Source organism: Notolabrus celidotus, chromosome 21 (assembly GCF_009762535.1).
Source record: "Notolabrus celidotus isolate fNotCel1 chromosome 21, fNotCel1.pri, whole genome shotgun sequence".
Classification (NCBI taxonomy): Eukaryota; Metazoa; Chordata; class Actinopteri; order Labriformes; family Labridae; genus Notolabrus; species Notolabrus celidotus.
Window position 1 is genome coordinate 22,389,099 of NC_048292.1, and position 25,050 is coordinate 22,414,148.

Below are 25,050 nucleotides of genomic sequence, written 5' to 3' on the forward strand. Positions count from 1 at the left end.
GGTGGATTAAGATGAGATCAGACTGAGTCATGTCTGTAAGAAGGGACTGGATCTTATCCGGTCTTGATGTTGGGTCTTTGTTAAAAATACAACATAGAGTACAGTCAAGACCTGCTCTGTTTGGAAAGAGTCTGAGGAGAACACTTGTTGTGAATTGGTGCTATTTAAATAAAGATTGATTGACCTAACATCATGCTCAGGATGCTACGCTCAAATGCTGTTAATAAAAAAATGTTGTACTGTGTTACACGCTGAAAGTTTTATAAGCGTGGCGAATCGAAAATATAATCTCAATTCACCGCCTCTGGATTAATCAGCGACAAAAAGATGATGAGTTGTGGTTCGATGGGTAGGTTTTGTTGGTCAGGCTCGGTCTACACTGATTGAAGAAAGGAGTGAACCATGATTGCAATCTTGTTTCACTGTCTCCGGTCACATTTGTGTTAACTTGCAGATTTGGGAACATTGTAGAGCAGTAAATTGCAAATTTAGGAGCTTTCAACTCAAATCTTTGGGAAGTACCGGCCTCTAGTGTCATCATTTTTTGAGACAATTTTTCAATTGCTAAGACATCACGCTGTGGAACGCTTGTGGTGTGTGTGTATGTGTGTGTGTGTGTAGACAGATGGCTGTGAGTGTTTCCTGTTCAAATAGTGAGTCATGCTTTAAAAGAGGATTACCTCAAGTCAGTCTCAGACAGGTAGCTAGCGGTGCGCCTGGCAGTCGTTCACAGGAGAACACAGATGTCAGAATCTTGCAGTTAAAGCTCATCATGCCATCATCTCTTTTAATCTCCTTAAAAGCTCCTAAACAATCCCTTCAGGACGCAGAGCCGAGGAGAAATCGCTCCTGTCAGTCTGTGAAGCTGACTTCAATGTAGCTTGAGAGTGTAAAGAGCCGTGCTGTCTGCAGGGGACGCGGTCTATATCAGACAGTCTGAGGATACAAGTTAGTTTAGTTCATTTAGTCACAGCAGATGATAAACACTCTAACTACTGAGCTAGATTCAAAGTTACTTAAGTCCAAGCATCCATTCAGTTATCTATACCATTTATCCTATTTTAGGTTGCATTAAAAGTAACACAGTATTTTATCCTACCTTAGTTATTGTGCAAATTTGATTATTTCTGGTACAAAAAATCTTGCCTGGTATTATTCAGTCAACAAGTACAATCCTGGGGTTAAATCTTGGGCAGTGTATTGTTCAAAATTTTGCAATACAATCAACATACAGGGGTTCTTATTCAATATATCATAGGCAAGATAATATATATTTCAAGTTTCTGAATAGGTGGTATGCTCCTGGGTTGCAGAGTAGTGAAATTAGTGCTGTTGCCTCACAGCAAGAAGGTTCTTGGTCCAAATCCCTGGCAGGAACCTTTCTGTATGGAGTTTGCATGCTCACCCCGGGCATGCCTGGGTTCTAGAGTTCCCTCCCACAGTTCAAAGACATGCTCGGGTTAGATGGTGACACTTAATTGTCTCTAAATGTTAGCCCTGTGATAGACCGCCAATGACAGCTGGGATAGGCTCCATCCCCTGTGACTCTGAATGGAAAAGCGGTTTAGATAATGGATGGATGGTATCAAGCTTTTTCATATTTTACAAACATTAAGTTAAAATGCTGATTGTTAATACTAAATGTGGCTAAAGCTACAAACTGTGAGGTAAAGGTGTGTTGCAGTAAACCCAGGATGAGGCTGCAGGCTGCTCTGAACAGCTTGTTAAAAAAAAAAATCACACAAGACTTGTTCAATTTGTGACGTCACTGATTGGTGAATCTCTTTCAAGCAGCAACCTCCGGTCGCTAGAATTGAAGCCAATGCGGAAGTGTTAAAAACTGCAGTTCATCGAGCATCCACTAGAGGCTGGCTCCGGAAGTGCCGTAAACCACATCCACACAAATTCAAAAAGGCCGATCTTTACAGCAGAAATAAACATGTTTACATCCTGGTAGCCTGGGGTGAATTTTTTCATAAAGTGGTAATTTCCGAGATAGTAAGATTACAAGTTTTCCATTATGAGATGCACAGCTGACCTGACTGACAGGCGGGAATACTGTAGTTGTTGGCTAGGAGGCTCAAAGCCTGCCTCTTTATGTCACATTCGCTCAACAGCAGTTATGTCGGGTTCAGCATTTCCAATATGGCTGCCGCCAATGATTGGCCTCAAAACACTGCTTCAGACGTGTGACGTCACGGGTACTACGTCCATTATTTACACAGCCTATGATCTCCGTGGAAGAGGAGAATAAACGTAACGCTGTCCAAAACATACCTCCTTATTTAATGTTACATTATATATTTAAGAATTTATCATTTTTAATAGAGAAACAACCCTTTGTAGCATGGTAACAGTGGAGGAGGTGTCTTGAGTGATGGGTCAGGAGTGCTGGGGTGTGGCTAGGATGGTCTTAAAGAGACATGGCTGAAATTAGGGTTCTCTGAGACACCAATCTGAGGTGAGTAAAGAAGTTTTGGAGCATTAAAGCTACTACAAATAAAAATAATAACTTCCAGAAATCTAAAAACTGATCAGAAAATTAGAAGATAATTGTTTAAATCATGTCCTTCTTATTAGCACCAGTAATATGTCAATGTAGTTAATGAGAGGAGCAGAGACTGACGTCAGAAATCCTGGATGATGGTAATCAGGTTATAATACACACACAAGGAGAAGTCCTACAAACAAAGTCACACAGCTCGATTAAACAATAGCACAATTATAGCGTCAGAGGAAGCCACAGAGCACGTATAGATTCATCCTCCACATACACACAGAGGGCTCTTTGACCTGTTTCTTAATAAGGGGAGGACACATTATGGAGCCTCGTCCTTCCTCAAAGAGCTCTTCCTTTTCGTATATGTTATTGTAATGATGAGATGAGATGTATATACCAACAACGGCCATAAACGACATAAATTGCATACGAGCCATGATGCACATATTCTCCACGCCTGTGACTGAAGGGATCTCACATGATTATTGCTCCAGCGCTCCTCTCAGTCATAGCGACCCCTCTGATTTCATCTGTTTGCACTGGTTGCTGACAGAGGTCAACAGTGCTCTGATAGATAAGGTGGTGGCTGAATAAATTTGTCACAGATTTGAATTTTAATCATGAGAAAATATATCTGCTGTTCTGGTGAGGGCAGGCGGGTGATTATTGAGGAGGAGAACACAGGAAGCCTCTGACTCTTAGACCTCTTCAGAGAAGAAAACTAAATCCAAGAGGACAGGAGAGGAAGGAGGAGTGAAGGATAGAAGATCGACTCCAGACCAAACTCTTTAAATATACACTTTAGACTATGTCGGTCATTATTTTATGAGGTCAATGGATCTGATAACATTGTTTGATATAAAACAGATATAGGTTTTCTCAGTGGTGTTTACCAATCTCATGTGTTTGTTGAAACCATGCAGACCAATTGCCAAAGCATTGCATCTGTGACCATTCAAATACAGTGTATTTGCTTGGTGCAGGGCCATTCTTTTTTTAAATGTTTTCCAGGAAACTATGAAGTCTAAAAACAGTACAACTACAAGACAACTCATATGACAGTTTTTGGACTGGCACGTGCATATATGTTACAATCAGGGAAAGTAGGGAAGGACCTTTAAATAAAACTAGGACTAAACAGTCTGTCACATCTTATTGTGGTTGTGGGTCATGTCACTTGGTGCAGCAGCAGCAGAACGTGCAGCAGCCATGGTGTCTTTAAGATTTTGTGTTATCAGTAAGTTATCCAGCTGATGCTGCCTCTTTCCAGTAGATTGCACTGCCACAAAAATACAAGATACGTTCAGGTGGGGACTGTAATCCAAAGTGGCAGCTGGTGGTCACATTGGGTGGGTGGTTGTCCAAGAAATGCATTACACCTATAAATAGTTAATGCAGCAGCAAAAGCGACATACCATGTGAGACACTAAGTTACAGAACAGCACTACAATAAAATGTCTTTACCTCTCTCTCTCTTCCTCGACAGTGACCGCCCGTTTTTTTTCCTTTACCCGCTTACTCTGTCTCTGTCTAACGATTGGGTGGCCCTAGTCAAGTTGACGGGCGATTTTCCCCAGCATAGCTTCATGCTAGTTCTGATGTGACTTGTGTTGGATTCATGCATTTTAATTCTGTCAGATAAATGTTTCAGATCCACAGTTCCTTGTTGCATCAAAGCTACATGAGCAAGAAAGAAAGCATGGGAAACAGTAAAGGGACTTCTTAGCTACACTTGGTGTTAGCCAGTCCTTCCACTGAAAACAAGAACTACAAAACTTAAGAATTGGACAATTACAACAATCGCTCTCCATCACCTTGCAAACACATCTGGTTTGCAGTAGGTAAGTGGTAAAACCTGCCTTCAAAATAAAAGCCCTAAAATCAGTTTCCAACAATGAACACAACAGAAAAGAATACCAAACCATGAGTTACAGAAATTGACAGTTAAAAGGTAAATACCTATTTCCCTCCTGTTAAAGGGTCATTTGCGATACGCCTGCAAAAATGAGTAATTCTTGAAGATTTATAAAGCAGGGGCTGACTTTCTGAAATGTTGTTTGGGGTGCCACTGAGTAATTTCACCATGCCTGCACAAAACTCATATCATCCTTTTAAGTATTTCACTGAGCTTAGGTCTACCAAATTTGGTGACTGTACAATTATCCTAACCCCCTTAAAAATCAACTTCCTGTTCCTGGTGAAATAAGCGCTTCAGCCTCACAGAGTTGATCCCCACTAATGAATCTCAGGACGCAACTGTATTAATCTGATTGGTTTATTTTTGACCTTGAAATTGGAATTGTAGGATATAAAACAGCACAATTAATTTATTGGTATTTCATTTAGAACAGTATTTAATTTTGCACATAAGCCATCGCTCTAATGCGAAATTGCTGTTGAAGGTGCTGCTCACCGTAAAAACTGTGAAAATGCCAGCTTCGGGTTTTGGCTCATTGAAGACTGTGGTTCAAAGCCTCCTAAACTGTCTTCAGTTAGTTCAGTCTGAAACTTTTAGAGATGATTGGTAGGATCAAACAGAAATGGCGGAAGTAAGCCTGGGGAAGAAGTCACTGAGGCTTTCAGGAGAACATGGAGACGCATTATTACTTCAGCATGGAGGAAGGGAACAAAAAAGCAGCATTGATGACAGTTTCACTGCCACAGAACCTGCTATTATCTCCATTAAACCCTCCCAGTGTGACCTGCTGTGTGTGCCGGGGGTAACCATGCCAGCCAGGAGAGAAGATAGCGATGACATCATCAGATCTCGGCCATTTGCCTTCTGGGAAGCCCGCTCGAAAGATCGATTTGGTCGGCCCCTGGAGGCACGGCTCATCGGGCACACGATGCGCCCACTCCCGCTCTCATTCCTCTCCTGCCTCTACCCATCATCATTTACATTTTGATGGGTCTGTGCCCGAGATGAGGACCGATCTTCATCAAGGTCAGAGCTGCATCACCTGAAGGAAGAGAGGAGCGGGAGAGGAAAGAGGGAATCAGAGCTGATGGTGATGTGGGAGGAGGACGGGAGGAGACACAGACACAGACTCTAAGTGAAAGACTGAAAGGACCGTGACGAGTCCGATTGGATGGGTGAAATCGAGAATGAAGAGAGACAGAGGGAGATGAAACAGAGGGGTAAACGAGTGGGAGGGAGCGCATTCACTGAACAATGGGTCCACATTTTGTGCAGGTTGAGGAGCAGTCTGCCAAATACAGGTTTGAAATAGAGGAGATACATGATATGATTGCAGTTTTCCTGTGATTCAGACGAAGCCTTGGTTGAGGTAAGTGGGTCGTGAACGGGGAAGCTGCTTTCCTCTCCGCTCTGGGCACAGAAACAAGCTCAAACCTCAAAGTTAATAAACATACCCAGTTACAGCTGAGTCTGTTTGCCTTGTGAAGTAATCAATTAAAAGTGTGGTACAAATATGAAGGACAGAAAGTTATATCATGAAGTCACTGCTAGAAAAAATGAGGGTAAGAGGAGATATACTTTCTGTGTATTTAGGGAAAAAGCTGCACACTGAAAACAGTCTGGTACACACATGTTGCCAACAGAGAGCATGCTTGATAACCTTGATAGAGAGTGAGAGTCATGTTGGGAGTAAGAGATCTGACACACATCACACCAACACGTACACACACTCGTACACACAGGCACTTATCTCACATCCATCTGACATCACACCTTCAGCATGTATGTTACATTAAGGAGCACTTATCTAACAGAAACACACACATACTGTTGTTCATGTGTGTCCTCTCTCAAGGATAGCACACACACTGCTGCATCTGGGGTTCAAATATATTAACAGTGTGTGTTAGCTGGCCATGTGACTGATTTTTACTTGATATTTTTGGTGATGGAAATGTAGTATTAGCAGCTCATATAAAGATGTCGTCAGCATAGAGGTTTAATTTTTGGCATTGTAGGTTTTCTTTTCTTTGGACACCAAATAGTTTGCATTAAATTACTTTTTAAAGACTTATCCCACAGTTTTTTTCTTTGCACTGTAACACATAGAGACAGAATCATAGGTTTCAAGGAGTGAGACATCCAAACTACACCTTTATACGTCCAATAATATTTTTTTCACATCCTGCACACTTATTTCACCTGTGCACCAAACCTGGACTGGTTATTAAACTCTTCTTGTTTTTTGCCATAGACTGTAAAAATCATGGACACAGTCTCAGTGGGGTCACACTGGTTTCTGAAGGGACGTTTTGAAATCTAGTGGTGGTAGGTGAAATATTGGAAATGGTGACTTCAACTAACTTTGGATCAAGCTAGAAAGACAAAGAGGTAGCTTCCGGCCTCCTGGCGAACAGCTACACCAAGCCCACCCGTCAGTCAACTACTCCTGCCCCTATTTAAAAAAAAATCATGTTCAACTACTGGCCTTTATGCTTCCTAAATAGATGCAGTATGTAAAACAAATCAGCCCCATACAGTGTGTATAAAAACATAAAAGAGCAACATATCCAAAAAGTGGTCTTTGAACCAGGCTGTAAACATGTTTATTTGCCATTAGGCATCTTAACATATTATCTAATAGGGATTCTTTGGCTTTTGGACTAGCAGAAACCTCCTGTGTTTCCTTGAGTGTCCACTTGAGGCTGTGTCCAAAAGCTATGGAAGTCCCATTAAAACTCATTTAGAAATGTCTATTTCTACACCAGAATTAAACATGTTTACAGCTGTTTAGAAACACAGTTTTTGGTCTGAAGCTGGGGTGAATCTTTTATACCTCATCAGTTTTGACGGCATCGTGGCTAAAAGTGATGCATAGTTTTGTGTGATGGAGCTGTTCACCAGGAGGTTAAAAGCCCACCTCGGCTCCGCCTCTTTGCATGTTTACAGGTTGATCAAAAGTTAGTTTGAGTCAACATTCTCATATGGTTACCGTCATTGATGTGCTTCAAAACCCTGCTCAAGAAATCGGAGACGTCATTGAGACTAGGTCCATGGTTTAAATAGTTTGTGCTTTTGGAGTGAACCTCAAAGAGACATTTGAGAAACCGTACTTTTTGTACTTTCACGTTCGCTTCATTTTTCAACACCAGAGGATGTTGCTTGAATTTAACACTCGTCTCGTGTGTGACGTGCAATTCGGGTCCATCCATCCATTTATCCATCCATCCATTATCTAGACCGCTTATCCCGTTAGGGGTCACGGGGGCTGGAGCCTATCCCAGCTGGCTTCGGGCGGATGGCAGGGTACACCCTGGACAGGTCGCCAACCTATCACAGGGCTGCAATTTGGGTCCGTTACTAGTTATTCTTCTGACTGATTGGCAACAACTTTTGTGCCACTTTCCTCCCAGTTATTCTTCGACAAATCGCCAGTACAATGTCGGACTCTTCAGTTACAGCAAAACAAATAAAGGGTATTTGCAAAAACACAAGCTCTGACAAAATGGAGCTGAGGTCATGTCACTGAGTAGAAGTGATGCTGATGTGAGCTGTCATCCTCTGCCCTGCTGCATCTCGGGCACATGTCAAAGTCAAAGCCCGGATCACGGAGCAGATTTCTCAGATTTTGACCTCTGACCTACACCGAGCGCTGACAAAACAGCTGCAGAGATACGAGTTTAGAGATAACCGCTTGGTAATAAACACAACAAAAATCTAAAGACAAAGAATTAGAGCTTTAGAGTTTATCATCGCTGCACCTTTTAGAGAGGAGCTGGGTTAAGTAGCGCTCTCTTCTCAGGATGAATCATTACTCATGACGGCTCCAGTTTACAACTTTCAAGGCTGTTCTTTGAGTGAGCTTCAAGTTATTCTTTAAAATCAAGTCTGATAATAAAATAATAAAGAGATGAATAAGATTAGTATGAAGGAATAAGAGTGAGCTGCTGTTTAATCAATCCTAATCCTGCCTGTCAGGAGTTGATTTTAATACCACACCCACCCTCGTCTAAATTTCTCTTATGTAATCCTTTTCAGATCCTCTGCTGCTTTGTCCTGAGTGTGTGCCCTGTTGCCATGGTGATCTATGAGAGGAGAGATGCTGTTTGAAGGGCAAATGGGGGGCAAAGGCCCAAGCAGCCTGAATTAAAGACACGGCGGAGTGTATCGCTGCAGAGATCGTATCTGCGGCTCTCATTCTATCCGCCATCTATATATATATATATATATATATATATATATATATATATATATATATATATATATGTATATGTATATATATATATACACACACACAATCATACAAAGCTCCACCATCACAGACCTGAAACAGAGACACATTGCAGTGATGGAGAAAGAAAAAGAGGCATCTGAGGGCAGGTTTTCACCTAAGATGAATTACTTCATTCTGCTGAGAAAAAGGAGGCCAGGCAATATAAGGACGAGGTAACACCGTCGTCCCTACCCTCCCCCGTCTTCCCCCAACACAGCTCAGTCCAAGGCTTCTCGAAGGCAGACAGACTTCACCTACAGTCCAGAAGAAAGAGTCCGTCCTACTTTAATATGTCTTGGTTTAAAGGCCGTCTCTTACCTGCATTTCTTATAGACATATTTTACATGTTTTTATCTCTCAGGCCACGTTGTTCAAAAGGTTACAAATACGTGAAAAAGACTTGAAAATCCAAACAGCTTTCAGAAGAAGAACTGGATTGGATCAACTTTACGTATGGACATCATTGTTTCCATAAGGGGTAATCTGACAGTGATTTATAAAGAACAGATGTCTGCATGCGAGTGTAAACAACATCATGTTTGAGCTCAAATTCAACTTGTTGCTGAATCTGATGACGTTGTATGAAGCAGTGTTTAGATTTATTGCAATACATCAGAAACATTTGAAAAGTTCTTTCTTTTCTCTCAAGATGGACCTGACAAAATGTGCATTTTTACTTTTCACAAATCTACTTCATGATGTTGTTATTTCCGCTAATTTAAGACCTGCAATTTAAAGAAATTAATGAGAATTACTTAGCTTCCAGTATGTCATGTGCAGACATGAAAAGCAAAGGCAGGGAGAGCAGCAGCAAAGACCCCCGGGGTACAGAACAGAGCGAGCATCAGTGATGATTCATATCAATCAATCAATCAATCAATCAATCAATCAATCTTTATTTGTATAGCGCCAAATCACAACAAACATTATCTCAAGACGCTTTTACAAACATAGGAGCTCTGGACCACTCTATGTCAATATATGTCTAATCTATCAGAATATATCTAAAAAAAGAAATGTTCATCAAAGATGACAGATTGGCCATAATCCTCCTGTCAGCCACCACCTCCACAGGGTCCAGGACTGAGCTGGCCTTCTTCACCAGTGTGTTCAGTCTTGCTCTCTTGTATCCTGTCCACCCACAGCAGGTTTAATCCATCCAATGTGGCGTTCGTGTCCGGTGTTAGCTCTGTTAGCATGATGCTACTCTGCCAGTATTCCCTCTGGTGCTGGGTTAGCTCGTCCACCTTATCGTAAATAGATCTTACATTCCCCATAACGGTGGGTAGAAGGACAGGTCGATGTCGTCTTTTCTTACCTTGCACCTCAATACCAGCACGTCGTCCTTGCCTCCCTCTCTTCAGCTCGCAGGGAACATCGGGCCTATATATATGACACTGGTAAAATCAGACACAGCAGAAAGGAGGAGCTGGGGTGGAGGAGGGATGTAAACTGATCTTAAATGCTGCAAATCTAAATCAGTGTTGTCTTGTATTACCAGGGTGACATTTGCTTATCTTCATACAGCATTACCTTAAATAGCTTTTGCATTGTATTAGTCTCACAGTTAAAATATTCAAAGTGAGGACTGTTTGACTTTTCCTCTTCAGACTGAAGAGTTAAGTCGTCAGTTCTTCCTTCCTTTTTTTGACTACTATGATTTTTTATATCATTTCAGGAGGAACAAAAGCACAGAACTTTTGAAAAGCTTTTGTAGAAGAAGTTTGAAAACTTTACTGAGATGATCCATACAGACACAACCTTCTCGAAGACTTAGAGGCTTTCTTAGAATCCATTAAACAGAGTTTATAACTCTCTATTCAAAGCAGCCAGGCTTCATTGAAAACAACAATTATTTTACCTTGAAGAACAAGGAAGCAGAGTGTGACTCAAACAAGTTCTGATTGTGTTTTTGTCTGTTACAAAAGTATTGTGTTGGATCCAAACAGCAAAGCAGAGCAGCACGATAAATCACAAAGTCTGAATGAATATTATCTATTATTTTAAGCTAACAACTAATGCTTTCTCATCCAGCATGCTTGTACTTTACCTGCTGGATGGAGGCCTAAATATAAGGTTCATGGTTTGTTGGGATTTACTTGGAGTCCAACAGGAACATCTCTGCTCAAGACAGAAGGCCTCTCTCTGAACCGATCCTTTCTTTCAGACGCGCAGAATAACAACCAATCACAAAAACAAGACCCTTAAGAGGACGTGCGTTGATCAGGAACATCTCCAGGAATTTATTTGCAGTCTTTACAGCTTTGTAAAAATAAAATCCTGGTCCCAGGTTTGAAACTATGTGCATGCTCTTAAGGCTCTGCAACAGAATCACCCTGCAGCAGCTGTGTTGAGTAAGAAAGGACAAAAGCAGCCGTCAGAAACCATCTGCCAGGTTTTACTTTCCTCACACTGACCAGGTGTGTGGGCTCTACTCAATGAGTGCTGTGTTTACTCCGCAGTCATAAACACCAACTGCTGAGCTGGAGCGCGTCGTGATTCTCCTCCTGATCACACAAAAACTTCAACCAGGAGGAGAGGCAGAGGAATTTATATCTCACCTTCTGACATGTATAAGTTTCCTCTTCATGTGTTTGCTTGAAGCTCTGTTTGTGCCGTGTCTCCACTCAGACGTTTAAGTCCAGCATGGTCGATCATGTCTGTAATAGGATGGCAGTGAAGAATTGGGTCGAGTTGAATGGAAGGAGCGCAGCGTGAAGGAGAGTCTAACCTCTGCTCGTCAAACAGAGAAAACACAGACCACACTAGAACACACTTCTTTATTATCCACAGAGTGTTGTTTTATGATACGAGCCCATGCGTGGACACAAACATCCTCTCTGACCCTGATTCCTGCAGGTTTTGATTTTCCTGGAACTCTGGAGGTGACACTGAGAGCGTTTGAGCCTCTGAGTTTTACCCAGCAACAGCCGAACCAGCCCCTCTGAAATATCTGTCTCACGTCGTATGAATATGTAACACAGCTGTTTATTCAGCGTTATAATTAGTATGATTGTGCTTTCTTCTTCAGTCATTATGCAGACATTCAGACTCTTTTGAATTAGCTTTGAGTCTGAGTCTTATGACTTTCTCTTCTCCATCATCTCTGACAGCGTTGTTAAAATTCAGAGTTTCATCTATTATTGCCCGTCGTCTTAATTTTAGCTTTTAACGATAATGAGCCTATCAACTTAAAAAAGCAACCACTGATCGTTCTGTGACGTGATTTAAAAAAGAACAAGTTAAGACAGTTATACTTTGGAGCGCCCATCCATCTGTTTCCATCGAGCTGTGGGTTCAGTGTTTCTAGAACATTAAATTTTGGCTGAACTCAAGAGACGATCCAATCAAATCCTGGTCTCGATCCAATCGCAACAGCTATTAAAAACATCTCACAACGTTTTTTTTTGTGTTTTCATTAAAGAGATATTTTATGACTATACTTTGTCATCATATTGAAAAAAGAGCACCAAACACGAAGCACTCCTGATAATTAATGCCGTGCCGGGTTGACACGTTTCAGCATGCTGCTGGTGTTTGACATCACACAGACATTGCACGTTGGCGCCTTTTTTTCTCATTACTGCATAAAATCAAGCCACATTTTAGACCTCTGCCGTGTCCTGTCCACCATGATTACTTCCTCGACTTCTTGGTTCTAGTTTGTGCTGACTGCCTCTCATGATTTTCATGAGTTGCTTTCTTTTGTACTTTCTTTTATGTACTTTTTCTTTGATTTAGCGTTTTATTTAGCAGATTCACCTTCTGTCTTATCCCTGTTTATATTGTATTGGTAATACCGGGATACCCGAGTGTTTTCTTTTGTGGACTTCTATTTAAGTAAGTTTTTGTTAAAACTCTTTTGTTCTTTTGATGATTAAATCTTTGTGTTTCCACTTAGCTCCTCCTTCCAGTTTTTCCTAATGTGACAGAGATGTGTGACGTTATTATTTTGCAAGGCATGCAGAACTAATGGAAGGCATCAATAAAACAGACTTAAGCACAAAGGCAAATTATATTGTTTGCTCAAACTAGTTTGCACTGGTTCTCATCTGAACAACAAAGCCAGCATTTTGGAAGTAATCAACGTTTGATATGCCAACTTCAGTGGCCAGAACTAAAGAATAGAATACAATTCTATGGCTACTTGCAAGATCTGCATAATGAATGTTTTGAGGTGTGGTAGTAGCAAAATATACAATTGGTGTAATGCTACAGAAGGTGATGACACAAAGTGGATACCCTTTTCAGCTGCAGAAATGCAGCAAACTTCCAAGTGATGGTCCAAAAGCGCCAAAAAAATGTTCTCAAAATCATCATTATGGAAGAGGAACCCCAGAAATACTTAACCATAAATCTGAACGCTACTAACGCCAAAACCTGGTCCCCTGTCTAAGGAGAGTTTGTGTTATCTTGGTAGAGTCTGTTTATTGAGATCAGGAGAATATACATGTTGAAAGACTTTATCAACACAAGAATCGTCCTCCTGAAATTGAAAAAAGGTTGCTCTCTTTGCATGACATCGCACCCAGCTCAAACTGACTCAGCACATTTCAAAGGCCTTTACAACATGCCATGCAACACCATGATACAGCAATTTGTAAACACTGCAAACATGATGACGCTGAGTTGTTCATTGGGACCTGATCCTTGTATGTAAATGTCTCTGATTACTACATGCAGGTATAGGTACAGGTGACGTGAAGCAGCCAATGGGAAAATGATTTCCCCGGATATAAAAAGGCCGTCTTGTGAGCTGTAAATGTGAAGGCTTGCCAGTGAACGTTGTGCCAGATGGCTTCCTCCTGAAGCATAGCTTCCCCATATGTCAATCCGCAGTAATGACTCCCATCAGGTTAGCAGAAGGGAGGAAGGTTATGCGCCCAGCCATCGGCTTCAAACGCTACGTTTCTCCCTGCAGACGGATTCCCATTCAGGAGCTTCTGCCGAGGCTGACATTTGGACGATCATGACCCAGATTATGTTGTTTTAAGTTTCTGATCTGCACAATCATCTTCTCTTTTTGGGAGAAGATGGCACCAAACATAGAGCAGATGATGAATGAGGCCTGCTGGTTGTCAGATTAGATGACATATGATGTTTCTTTCTTTGGAATGACAAATGATGAGGAATGGCTCCGTGTTTGATCTGATTGATCAGCTCGGGTCAAATGTTTGAGCATCTCATCCGTCATTCTGAGCAGCTGACCAGGACGGTCATTTGTCCGGTGTCCTATCTTGATCTCTGCCTGTCCTCATTGAAATGTGCCATCAAAATGTCCGATTCACAGCGAGCGTGTGTGTTTGCATGCAAGGATGACTGAAAGGACTTCCATTCAGCAGCTCGGCACAGATGAGATGAAAAGACACGATTTTCTAAGGATGGAGTTCTGCTGAAGGCTCCAAGGACGAGTCTTTGTGCTGCAAGAGAAAATCTCACCACCTTCAACTAAAGGTTAACAACTCAAATTCAATATGTCACGGCCTCCATGGAGGCAACATAAAGACTTTTTTTTATGAGCAGCATACAGTGGCTTCACATTGACTCTGCATGGTTTTTAAACCTCTGTTTTTTCCTGGAGATAGTCGGTGGATCTGTGAAGGAGCGAGCTGAAAAAGCTTGTGTTCATTATGTTGAGATGGGGTGATGGGACTATTTTAATTATTTTGGAGTGAGAGAATAAGAAATGATCCAAATGTGAGTTTTGATTTTTGTTGGTCAAAATAAACTGTCTCTAAGAATTTCAACACTTACTCAGGAGTCATCAGTTTGACAAAAATGCTTCAACACAAAACTATTCTGCAAATCTAAATCCTGCAGAGTGGACACATCCAAACAAAGTTAAGTTCTTACATCACACCAGATTATCACTTTCAATAAGCAAGATTCATCCCTTTGCTCAGGTCGTAGACCAACGTGGCTTTGAGGATTTCACTTATCGTACCAAGAAAGATGAATAGCATCTAACAGGGACGATGTGCAGAAATAAAACAAAGCAGGTAACGCGTAGTTAGGGAGGTAGCACAGAGCAGCAGAAAATGTAAACAGACAGCGGTTTGCATTTAAAAAATAATACGTCATCCAAGGACGTAAGGAGACGCCAAGCATCCAGCTGCTCCTGTTACCTGTAACTTGTTCTGTCTTGTGAGGATCGCTTCAGTGAATTAAGTGAGGACATAATAAAAGATTTGAAAGTAGAAATCATGGCACATTTATTCAAAGTTGGAAGCAACAACCTTTTTCCTTTCGGAAGGTTTTGGAAGGTTTCTCTGATCAGCTGATACCCAAGCTGAAGTATTAGAGCTGGTGCTTAGATGCTTAGATGGTGCTTAGATGCAAAAATGTTAACCGGATATCTCTACAAAACAGCGTTCTGTTAAATCAAGAGGGAGCGAACAGCTGGACAAAGAAGTTACAGCTTTGTGTTGATGCACTTTTTGATAGCTGTGATCATCCTAAGTGTATAAGAAGTTTGTTTTTTATTGACTGATTTCATGCAGATGGAAAATGTTGTTTACAAAGCATTTCAATGAGTCGATTACAAGAACAGAAGGTTCAGTTGGTTCAATTCTTGGCCTCGTCTTCCTCCTGCTCTCTGCTCCCCACATTTCCAGTTTCTCTTCAGCCGTCCTTTCAATAAAGGCAAAAATGGCAAAAAAAATATAACTAAAAAAAAAAAGAAACAATGCACATCATATTTTATTTTATCCTTGAAAAAGAGAAAATATTGTCTTGATTTTCTGACAAGAGTTCATCGTAAACCTCCAGGCTAGGTGACGAGACTGAATGAGTTTCAGGCCTGAGACACCTTAAATTATTGTTAGTGCAAGTGCTGTTACTTTAATTTGTTCCATATTTTTAAAGTTATAAATAGTTTCATGTTTTGAATAAATAAATAAATTAATTAATTAATTAATAAATAAATAAGAGTTAATGTAAGAAGAGTTAAAAGGTTAAAAGGCAATAAATAATTACGTTTAATAAGTGGAACTTAAGTTCCAGGTTTTTGGTTCCACTATGACGGAGTTTAGGGATGGACTGCATGCAAAGGCATTTGCTCGTTAACTCCCATACTTTGCGGTCATGCAAATTAAGAGTTTAAGAAAACTGCGAAAGACATTAAAGAATCAGGAACCTCTTCTCCCGACATGTGGCCAACAAGGTTTTTTATTTTAGATTATGAAAATGCACTTTATTAATGATTGTACTAAGAATATTTTTGTATCTACTTTATTATGATATGTAGAATGTACAATGTGATGATAATTTGTACTTCGTTTGCACTGATTACAGTTCTCTCAGAGTCTTGGTGCTCCACAAGACCGCTCCAGAATTAAACGCCCGTTTTAAAGAACTTTCCTGTGTCTGTGTCGTTGTGACGAGAACTACAGTCAGAATCACTTGAGATAACAGCTAACACAAACAGTTCATTACTTTTGCAAAACTGGAAAGTTTAGGACTCTGACTTCACTACAAACACCGACACACTAAGACCTCTATGTGGCTTACAAAGCAGGGTCTTGACTCTACCTTCGTGTAACTGTATCATTCTCAGAATCCAGGCTGGTTAATATATTCAAAACTCTCTAACTGTTCTCATAAATACATGCAAGGCAAATCCGAAACCGCCTCCACCAAGAACTCAAAAAGCATTCTTCCAGAAAACTCCGCCTGATCTTCTTCATTCATTTTTCATCGGCTCTCGGAGTAATCTCTGCAGTGTTCAGGGTGAAGCTGCCTTGTTGGTTTGCAGCTGCTTTGTGTTTTTGTTGTTTTTATTCAAACCCTGCAGATCAGAGTCATCATGGCATACAGAGAGGTTGGCTTCTCCGCTTTTGTGATGCCACTATTTTGACACTGAAGTTCACCTCTGTGCCTGTTGCCAAGCAACTCCTGACACTTTGAGGAAGCGGAGTGAATGCAGAAGCAGCTGTGGTACATCCACGGTGTCTTTCTCTGAGAAACTCAAGTTTTCATCCATAAAAATCTATACAGGATGATAAAATATATGTTGTATTTTCTATTTATGTGAATCTTCCATCAAACCAACAACAGGTGGTAACAGAACCTGTCTGACGTGACCTCTGTTGATGCCAACTTCTGTGAAACAAAACTCAGACTCAATCATCTGAATTTACATTTTCTACAGACTTATGTTCCGGTTGCTCGTTCTGGTTTGGATGAAGATTAAATCCTGATAAATTTCAGGAAGTCTGGAAAGCAACACGTACAAATGGAAAGCAATAATTGCAAATAAGACCCAAGCCTCATTTGGGAGTGGGTTGCATGTGCAGATGTGTCCTAGATCAAAGGCTTGGTCCCTCACACTGGATTAGCAAAGCGTGTCAGATCACTTGAGCAAAGATGAGAAATAAAAATTATCTGGACATTCAAACCCAATCTTACTAAACTCATGTAAAAGCTTGGAGCCATCACAATATGACCACAAGCTATACTGTGCAGGCCTCCCTGGCATCACGTCAGGGCCAGAAGAGCTCTGATTCCTTTTTCAGCCACAGCCAGTTTTAACTTTTCTCTTCCCACACAATCCTACTCTGAAGGCTGCTTCTCTTTCAAGACACAGTCCCCATGATCATGCATGCTGCTCTAGATGTTGCTACTGATTCAAGTATGCATCAAAGAGAATGCAAGACTTCTTTTTTTGACGGATGCCAGAGCACGACGCATCAATCTCAACAGAGCAGATGGAGCGGGACAGGAAGTCAGGCACCAAAACAAAATGAAAACATCCGGTTAATTTTCAGAATTAAACACTCTGTGTTATCACCAGATCGTATTTCACTTAACTACAACAACAAACCATCATGATGAGCGGAGCCAGGCCTGGAGTCAACAGGTCAGAGGTTTTCAGAGGACCAGAAACACAACATGGATGAGGAGAGGAGGAGGAGAATCCTTGATTCAGGAATTACATGACTCCAGTTGTCCAGCGCTCCTGCTCCGTGCTGCATTCTGAAAACGCAACCAGTGGGTGCTGACGGACGAGAGATCATGCAGCCGGACCGCAGCAGATCTGGTTGAAGTCCGGCGTAATTTGAGTCACATCCTGAAAATTAGGACACAAGTTGGACTCAGGACTGACTCATAGGCTTCAGTACCACAACACTGCTTTTGTAGAGAGATAAATAAGATAGATAAATAATGTACATTTTTAAGTAAAGTGGTATTTCATTTACCTCTGCATACAAAGCAGAAACTCAAAGTCAACCACACTATAAAGCTTATATCAATATTTCATCCCTCTCTTGACACAGATGTCCGCTCCTAACCGTCTGTAATGGTACATCTCTTTCCGACTCACCTGCTCCTCTGTATCATCCTCCCTCAAAGGTCAGTGTTATAACAGCTTTTCTGTGTTCTTCATGCTTCTTTGTGTCTCTCTCGGTCTACCTGCTCTGTGTGAGTGTTATTTTCCTGCTCAGGAGTCACTTGTTGGCCTGGCACAGCTTCACTCTGTAAAACACAGCTGCCTACGAGCCGAGTGTGGAGCTGCTGTATTTACTCTCTCTGGCAGTTTGATGGATGTAGCTCCGGCCTGCTGCCGCTTTAAATACTTCAACTATGTCTGCTCCAGAATTCTAGTGGAAAGGATGGACAAGCTCCCTGCGCAGTGTGCCGAAGGTGGAGGGAGGTGGGTGTGTATACCACATTTAGGTTAGCTTTAGGCACACACAGACACACACACAAAGACACACACAGACACACACAGACACACACACAGACACACACACACACACATAGACACACACACAGACACACACAGACACACACACACACACACACACACACACACACACACACACACACACACACACACACACACACACACTTCCTCTCCTGTTTTCTTGCTTTCCTTTCTCAAATCCTCTGAACTCAGATCTCTGTCCAGGCTGCACAATGTGAGTAATCTAAGTAAAGAATTCACTTGTTTATTCGGCCATATGAAAATATGTGATCCATAATGGATGAAAGAGCCACAACAAAACTTAGAGAGATCTGTAGATTGAAAATATTTGTTTACAGAGGATAAACAATGTCAGAAGTATTTATTTGGATTTCACTTCAAATGCTTCTTAAAGAAAGGAACCTTCTTAAGTCATTTTATCCGTTAATACAACAACGCCTTTGGATACAAACTCATCCAGAAGCCAACTCTTACAGGAATATTACACATAAATAAAGTCCTTTCTTTCTTTGACATTAAACAACATTAAAGGGTAATCACTTTATAACTAGTATCCCTACAGAGCTTCTCTGTTTTCTTTCTCTCTTCTTCTTTTGCATGAAAAAGCATATTCATGTCCATGCAGATGATGCAATACACACCACCCTCTGATTGTATCCCAGTATTCTACTGATCTACAGACTAGTAGAAATAACACGTCAAAGAACACAGCTGCAATGATGCTCAGGTGCAATACAATTGTTTACATACAGAACTGCTTCTCTCCAATCCTTGCTTGCACCTTTAATTTACTGTTTTTGCAATTTTTAGTAATTTCTTTCTTACATAATTATACAATTTGTGATGCTTTTTGTATATTTTTTTCTAACTCAGGGAATGGCAAAACAGTCCTGTATTTTATTTTTCTATTTAAAAAACATCCACAGAAAATTCCCTTAAATAAAATACAAATTTAAGTCATTTCAAATTCTCATACCAGGAAAAATGGACCATCAATGCTGTTCATCTATCTATCCATCCTTCCAGTCAACCAACCAACAAGCCAACCAACCAACCAACCAACCAACCAACCAACCAACCAACCAACCAACCAACCAACCAACCAACCAACCAAACAACCAACCAACCAACCAACCAACCAACCAACCAACCACCTCATATGTACTAAAGATGCTCTTGTGTGCTATTTTTCAGATGCACTGCAGATTATTTTCATATTCACCTCTCAGGTAGGTCAAATGTTCTTCTGGGTCTTTGTCAGCACAACACCAAAACCCTGTTCTTGTCAGATTGAATGCATTTATATTCAGAAATCCACTGAGTCGCTTTTTCTTCAGCCTCAGAGAGACAAAAATAAATCTGAAAAGGTCTTGGCCCTCTGAGAAACGTTTGTGAGGGAGGTCAAGGCAAAGCTGACAGACTGAATTTAGGAAAATCATCAGACTCACTGTAACAGGGAGGCATGCAGAGCAGAAATGATTAAAGGCAAAACGTTTTCACTGATGAAGATGAGATTAAGGTAATGTGTCAGGAAGAGCTCAGGATTTATTCTGTCTGAAAAGCTCGGTGTTATAAAACATGAAGTTTCAGCTCGAAAGTTCCCAGACAGAGTTAGACAGGTTTAGCTCAGTGTTGCCCCAAATACATAGTCCGTGCCCCAGGCATGAGTCCAACCTTCAACCTCCTAACCTCCACTCTCTCCTCCCAACATTTCCTCTCTCTCTCTTCAACCGTCATGTAAATAAAGGCTAAAAATGCGTCAAAATAAACAGAACAAAGCAGCCTCCTAAACTAGTTTACTGCAAAGTTTAGCAAAATGTTCAGAACATACTAACTCATCCCATGAAAAATGAATATTCACTCAGATTTAGGAGCCTTGCAGAACATCAGAAATGTAAAAATGTGTTCAGCTGAGATCTGATTAAAGAAGGGAACAGAATTAATACTGGTTTATACTTCTGTGTCGCCCCTACACAGCGGGGACTGACGTGGACATGAGCACTACATACTTGTGCGTCGATGTGTCCGTGTCGCGCAGCAATTCTCCACCAAAACACTTCAGCCCAGTGTGGTCTCCCTGATAGCCAGTCGTCTGCTTTCGGCCCCTCTACAATCTCTGTTTACTTTTCCTCTGCGATTCAGTGCGTGTTATGTTAATCTACAGCTGATACATGTTGCTGTTTATCATACAGACATGATTACATGAAGAATAGAGAGGAGGAGATGAAATACACAGATCTGCGGCTGATGAGCGGGGATCCCAGAAGTGCTGTAAATGGGCTTGCGGTCCACGTCGATTCTATGGGTAGTTAAATTTTGGAGGAGGTGCACGTCAGCTACGTGCGTAGGCCTCTGCGTAGGTACGGGGGCAATGCCGTCGATTCCACAGAAGTATAAATCAGCCTTTATGAGTCGGGGTCTCTGGCTGATTGATGCTTCAGTCTTGGTTGTGGACAGGTTTGGGTGCAGGACTGACAATTGTAGTTGAGTGAGGAAGGACTAAATTAAGGGTATCAGTCTGTTGCTTCTCTGGCTTGCACGGCTCTGTGTCACACTGTCAGGAAGACTACGCATGTTAAGACCAAGAACAGCCCTACCCCAAACAAGATGTAAGTTTTATGTTGGTATAGACATTTGGTATGCACCTCTGACTAAATTAAGATATAATCCAGGAGTTTAAGAAATACTGGACTAGAGCATTGACTAGGGGTGCAACGAATAAAAAAACTCACGGTTCGCATCCTTTCACGGATTTGAGTCACGAATCGGATCATTTTTCGGGTCAGCAAAAAAAAAAAGAAAAAAAGAAAGAAGACAAGACAAATATAACTTTGTCCTCCATTTATTTTGTAAAACACTCGTAAACTTTTGCCCATTAAATAAAAACAACATTCAACTCAAAATTTACTGCATGTGCAAAGCACCCTATCTGTTGGCCCAGCCCTGCCTCATTCACTGCATTTCATGGCATGACAAGTGAAGGAGCAGAGGAACTTCAGAAGTTTCACTCCATTCTTCTTTCAATCGCTGATTTTCACTGTCCACTTTTCTTTAAGCTGCAAACTTGGAACACACCGTTTTCGTGCATTCCAGAGTCCTACAGCTGGCAAAGTGCCAATATGCGAACTGCTCCATAAACGAAAGTGAAAGTTAAAAATTGCACTTGCAGCATTGGACTCTAAGTGACCCAGTAACAGCCTGTCCGCGTATCGTTGACATGGAGACAAGTCTCGGTAAGCACGGGTGACCCGACCAAAACACAGAGTGAAGGTATAACAGTTCATCAACCAATCCGTGGACCACGTCAGTGCCGAACCGTGGAGAGGAATCCATGCGGATGACGGATCAACGATGATCCGTTGCACCACTAGCATTGACTGTATACATCATGGAGGTAGTCTTAATGACATCCCTCATTGGTTCCTGAGGAGTGGTTCTGAAGCCAAATGATGGTGATCGTTGAATTGGAAATGCTGACTTTACCTTTAACTTTCAGTCAGCCTAGAAGAGACCGAGAGGTGGAGGTGAGGCGGCCATAACAGCGGCTACATCACGTCAGCCTGGGAGTCTACTCAGCCACACAATTTATGCATAACTCTTAAGCAGGAATGTTCCTTTAACTATCCTCTTCTTGTTTTTTTATTATCCGACCCATTCTGAAGATATTAACAATAAGATGCAAACAATAATTCTACCATTTGTCGTGATGGTTGCATTAAAAAGTAATCGACTGGTTGCGACGTCTCCTCTAAGAACCAGTAAAATAAAAACGAGTGTGTTTTCCGGTGAGTCCATTCCTGCAGGGGCAATAACAAACGTTTTCTACAACTCCATCGTTCCACTGATGAGTCACATCCTCCGACTCGTACTTCCTTGATTGTTTCCATTTTAACCTGACTGTTCCATCCTCCTCTTGCAGAGTTGATGACCTCCACACTTAAGCAGTGATCTCACTCTCTCTGGATGAACCACAGAAGTTATGTTTATGTTTTTAACTCTAAACGCTGACAGTTTGGATCCCTCCTCAGAGTGATAAGATATGATACGGGCCTCATCCCCCTCACACTCAGACAGATGCTTCCAGCTGCGATGCCAGAGATCCTCCGATGTTGGTAATGAAGTGATGCTAATGAAACAGAATCCTGCAGCGCCTCTGGCTTTGCATCGACCCGACTCAGCTGGTAACACAGAAAATAACAACATGGCACTTTGAGCAGGGCAGGAAATTGGGCGAATAATAACTGTGCTAAAGATACTGGATCTAATGATCGTACATTTAGGTATGTACTGATTGTCTGCATCAAGCTTACGCCTCGTGTGTTGAATATTTTGGCAAAAACAAACGTGTAAAATAAAACTGCTCGACAAATCTTTTGGCCTTTATCGCTGTTTGAAAGTTTCTCTTCTTCTTTGAAAAATCTCCTCCAATGTTTGTTTTTTCTTCAGAGGCTTTGCTTCAGTCACATAAATGAACTGTATTCCACTGAGTGTTTATTTTTGGATTCTATTAATAAATAACTCTTATTGTCTTTTTGCAGCTGGGGCTTTTGTTGTACCTGAAGAGGCAAGAGAGCACAGTTGTCGTTGCTTTCCAATGTGAAAGACATGTGCAGAGGATATGACAGCAAAACACAAGGGAGTCAATTCCTGAGGTAGAAGAAAGTGAGTGCACAAAGATGAGGTTAATAACCTAAAAAAAATGTCTTAAACTGAGTTTAAAGACTTTAACAGTGAGTGAGGGTCAGACTCTGCAGTTAATCAGATGAGAAACAGCCGTGACTGGGTGCAGGTCCAGCCCTCAGGATGTTCTCTGCTACCTGCCTCTCACCAGGATTTCTAGTGAACCCTGTGGACCATCGCAAGATAATAAAATACTTAATAATAATAATACTTGGAAGCCAATTGGGGTTTAGCTTCCAAAACCCCCTTTTTTTCATGTCTTAAACTGAGCATAAAATGTATAAAATTGTATCATAGTAATGATGAATAATAATATTATTCACATTGTCAACCTTTGCTTTATCAGACTCATATATACCCGATTTCATCTGCAAGTACTTAAAAAGAAAATGCATGTCCATAAGTCACAGTAACCCCTGATTCACACAGGGAGCTCCACGTCACGTTCTATTAGCGCATCGCACTGCACAGACAATAAGTTCCAGTCAATGCTCATGTTTACACAGGGAGCGCTGCGTCGCGTCTCAGCTCCATCTCTGGAGCATACCCCAGTGTCCAGGAGCCCGCACCCAGCACACGTCAAGCTGAACAGAGAAGATCGACCTGGACAGGAAGTCAGGCACGAGAATGGCATGTAACATCTGCTCAATTTCAAAATAAAACACCATACAGAATTTGAAAGATCGTATAGATCAACAATACTCATTGATTAAGGATGTTATTGTCAACAGCTGCAAAACAGCCACATATCCATGATCCATGTTAACCACAAAAGGACTATACGCTGTTCTCTCTATACTGGACCCAGCAGCTCCTGGCTGCTCTGGGCTGGGGCTGAGCTTCAAACACTCAGGAATCACTTCCTGTCTAGCAGGGCGGGTGCTGTCGGACGGAGCAAACCTGCGGTGCTGATAGAAACACTGCGCACACAGATTTGGATGTAAGAAGTACCAACAAAAGACAAGCCGCTTGGAGCCAGTCGTTTGGAGTGGCCAGGTTTCAGGAATCCATGCCACCCTGGGTCAACACATGGGAACGTCCCTGGCTGGATTGTATATGAAGTATTGCTGCAATAAGTTTCCTTAATTTACAATTTTAACATTTGAGAGCGTAAACCGTAAATGCAGCACAGCTTATTCTTGTTTTGTTTTTTTAAGTTAGATTTTTGGAATTTTTTGCCTCTATTGGTTAGGACTGCTGAAGAGAGACAGGAAATGTAGTAGAGAGCGGGGGAAGACATGCATCAAATGGTAGACTGGCCGGGAGTCCAACCAGCAACCTCTGCGACGAAGACTTTAGCCTCTATACATGGGGCGCTTAGACTGCTAGGCCACCAGCACCCCAGCCAAATCTATTTTCAACAGAGCCTTAACCACACACGCGTCAAGCTCAACAGAGAAGATCGACCTGGACAGGAAGTCAGGCATGAGGACGGCATTTAACATCCTCAATTTAAAATAAAACACCATATACGGACTCCCAACCTTTTAAAAGATTGTATAGATGAGAAATACTCATTGTTTATGGATGTTATTGTTAACAGTCACATATCAGTGATCCATGTTGACTACAACAGGACTTTAAGATGACAACTTTGTCAGAAGCTAACAGGACAACAAAGTAGAGGACACTTATTTACATTAAACTCATTTTACCTGCAAAAACAAAACGTTGTGGTTATGCAGCATACTCAGAAATTATAGTAGCACAAAAGTAATGGAATACTATCCAGATGATCAGAAATCCAACCACATACTATATATGCATAGAGTTTAATCTGGTTTTGATGACACTGGGGTCAAATTTGGCTCATCATGTACAGTTGTGCTCATAAGTATACATACCCTGGCTGAATTTATGGTTTCTTGGGTTGTTTCTGTTGTCATTATGATATAAAAAGAGTAAACACAGTTGTTTGACAAAAATTTTGCTTCACCCAACCACTAACCATGAGTGAAAAAAAAAGGTTTTCT

The 25,050-nt window shown here is 41.3% G+C and overlaps 1 long non-coding RNA gene across 1 annotated transcript in view; it reads right to left on the reverse strand.

Moving 5' to 3' along the window:
• Window positions 1–4,761: 4,761 nt before the first annotated feature.
• The window catches only part of LOC117804986, a 46,323-nt gene continuing 26,034 nt past the window's right edge, over window positions 4,762–25,050 (reverse strand). Inside the window, exon 2 of the long non-coding RNA XR_004629311.1 lies at window positions 4,762–5,460. This is a non-coding gene — a long non-coding RNA (uncharacterized LOC117804986). The remainder of the gene's footprint in view (window positions 5,461–25,050) is intronic.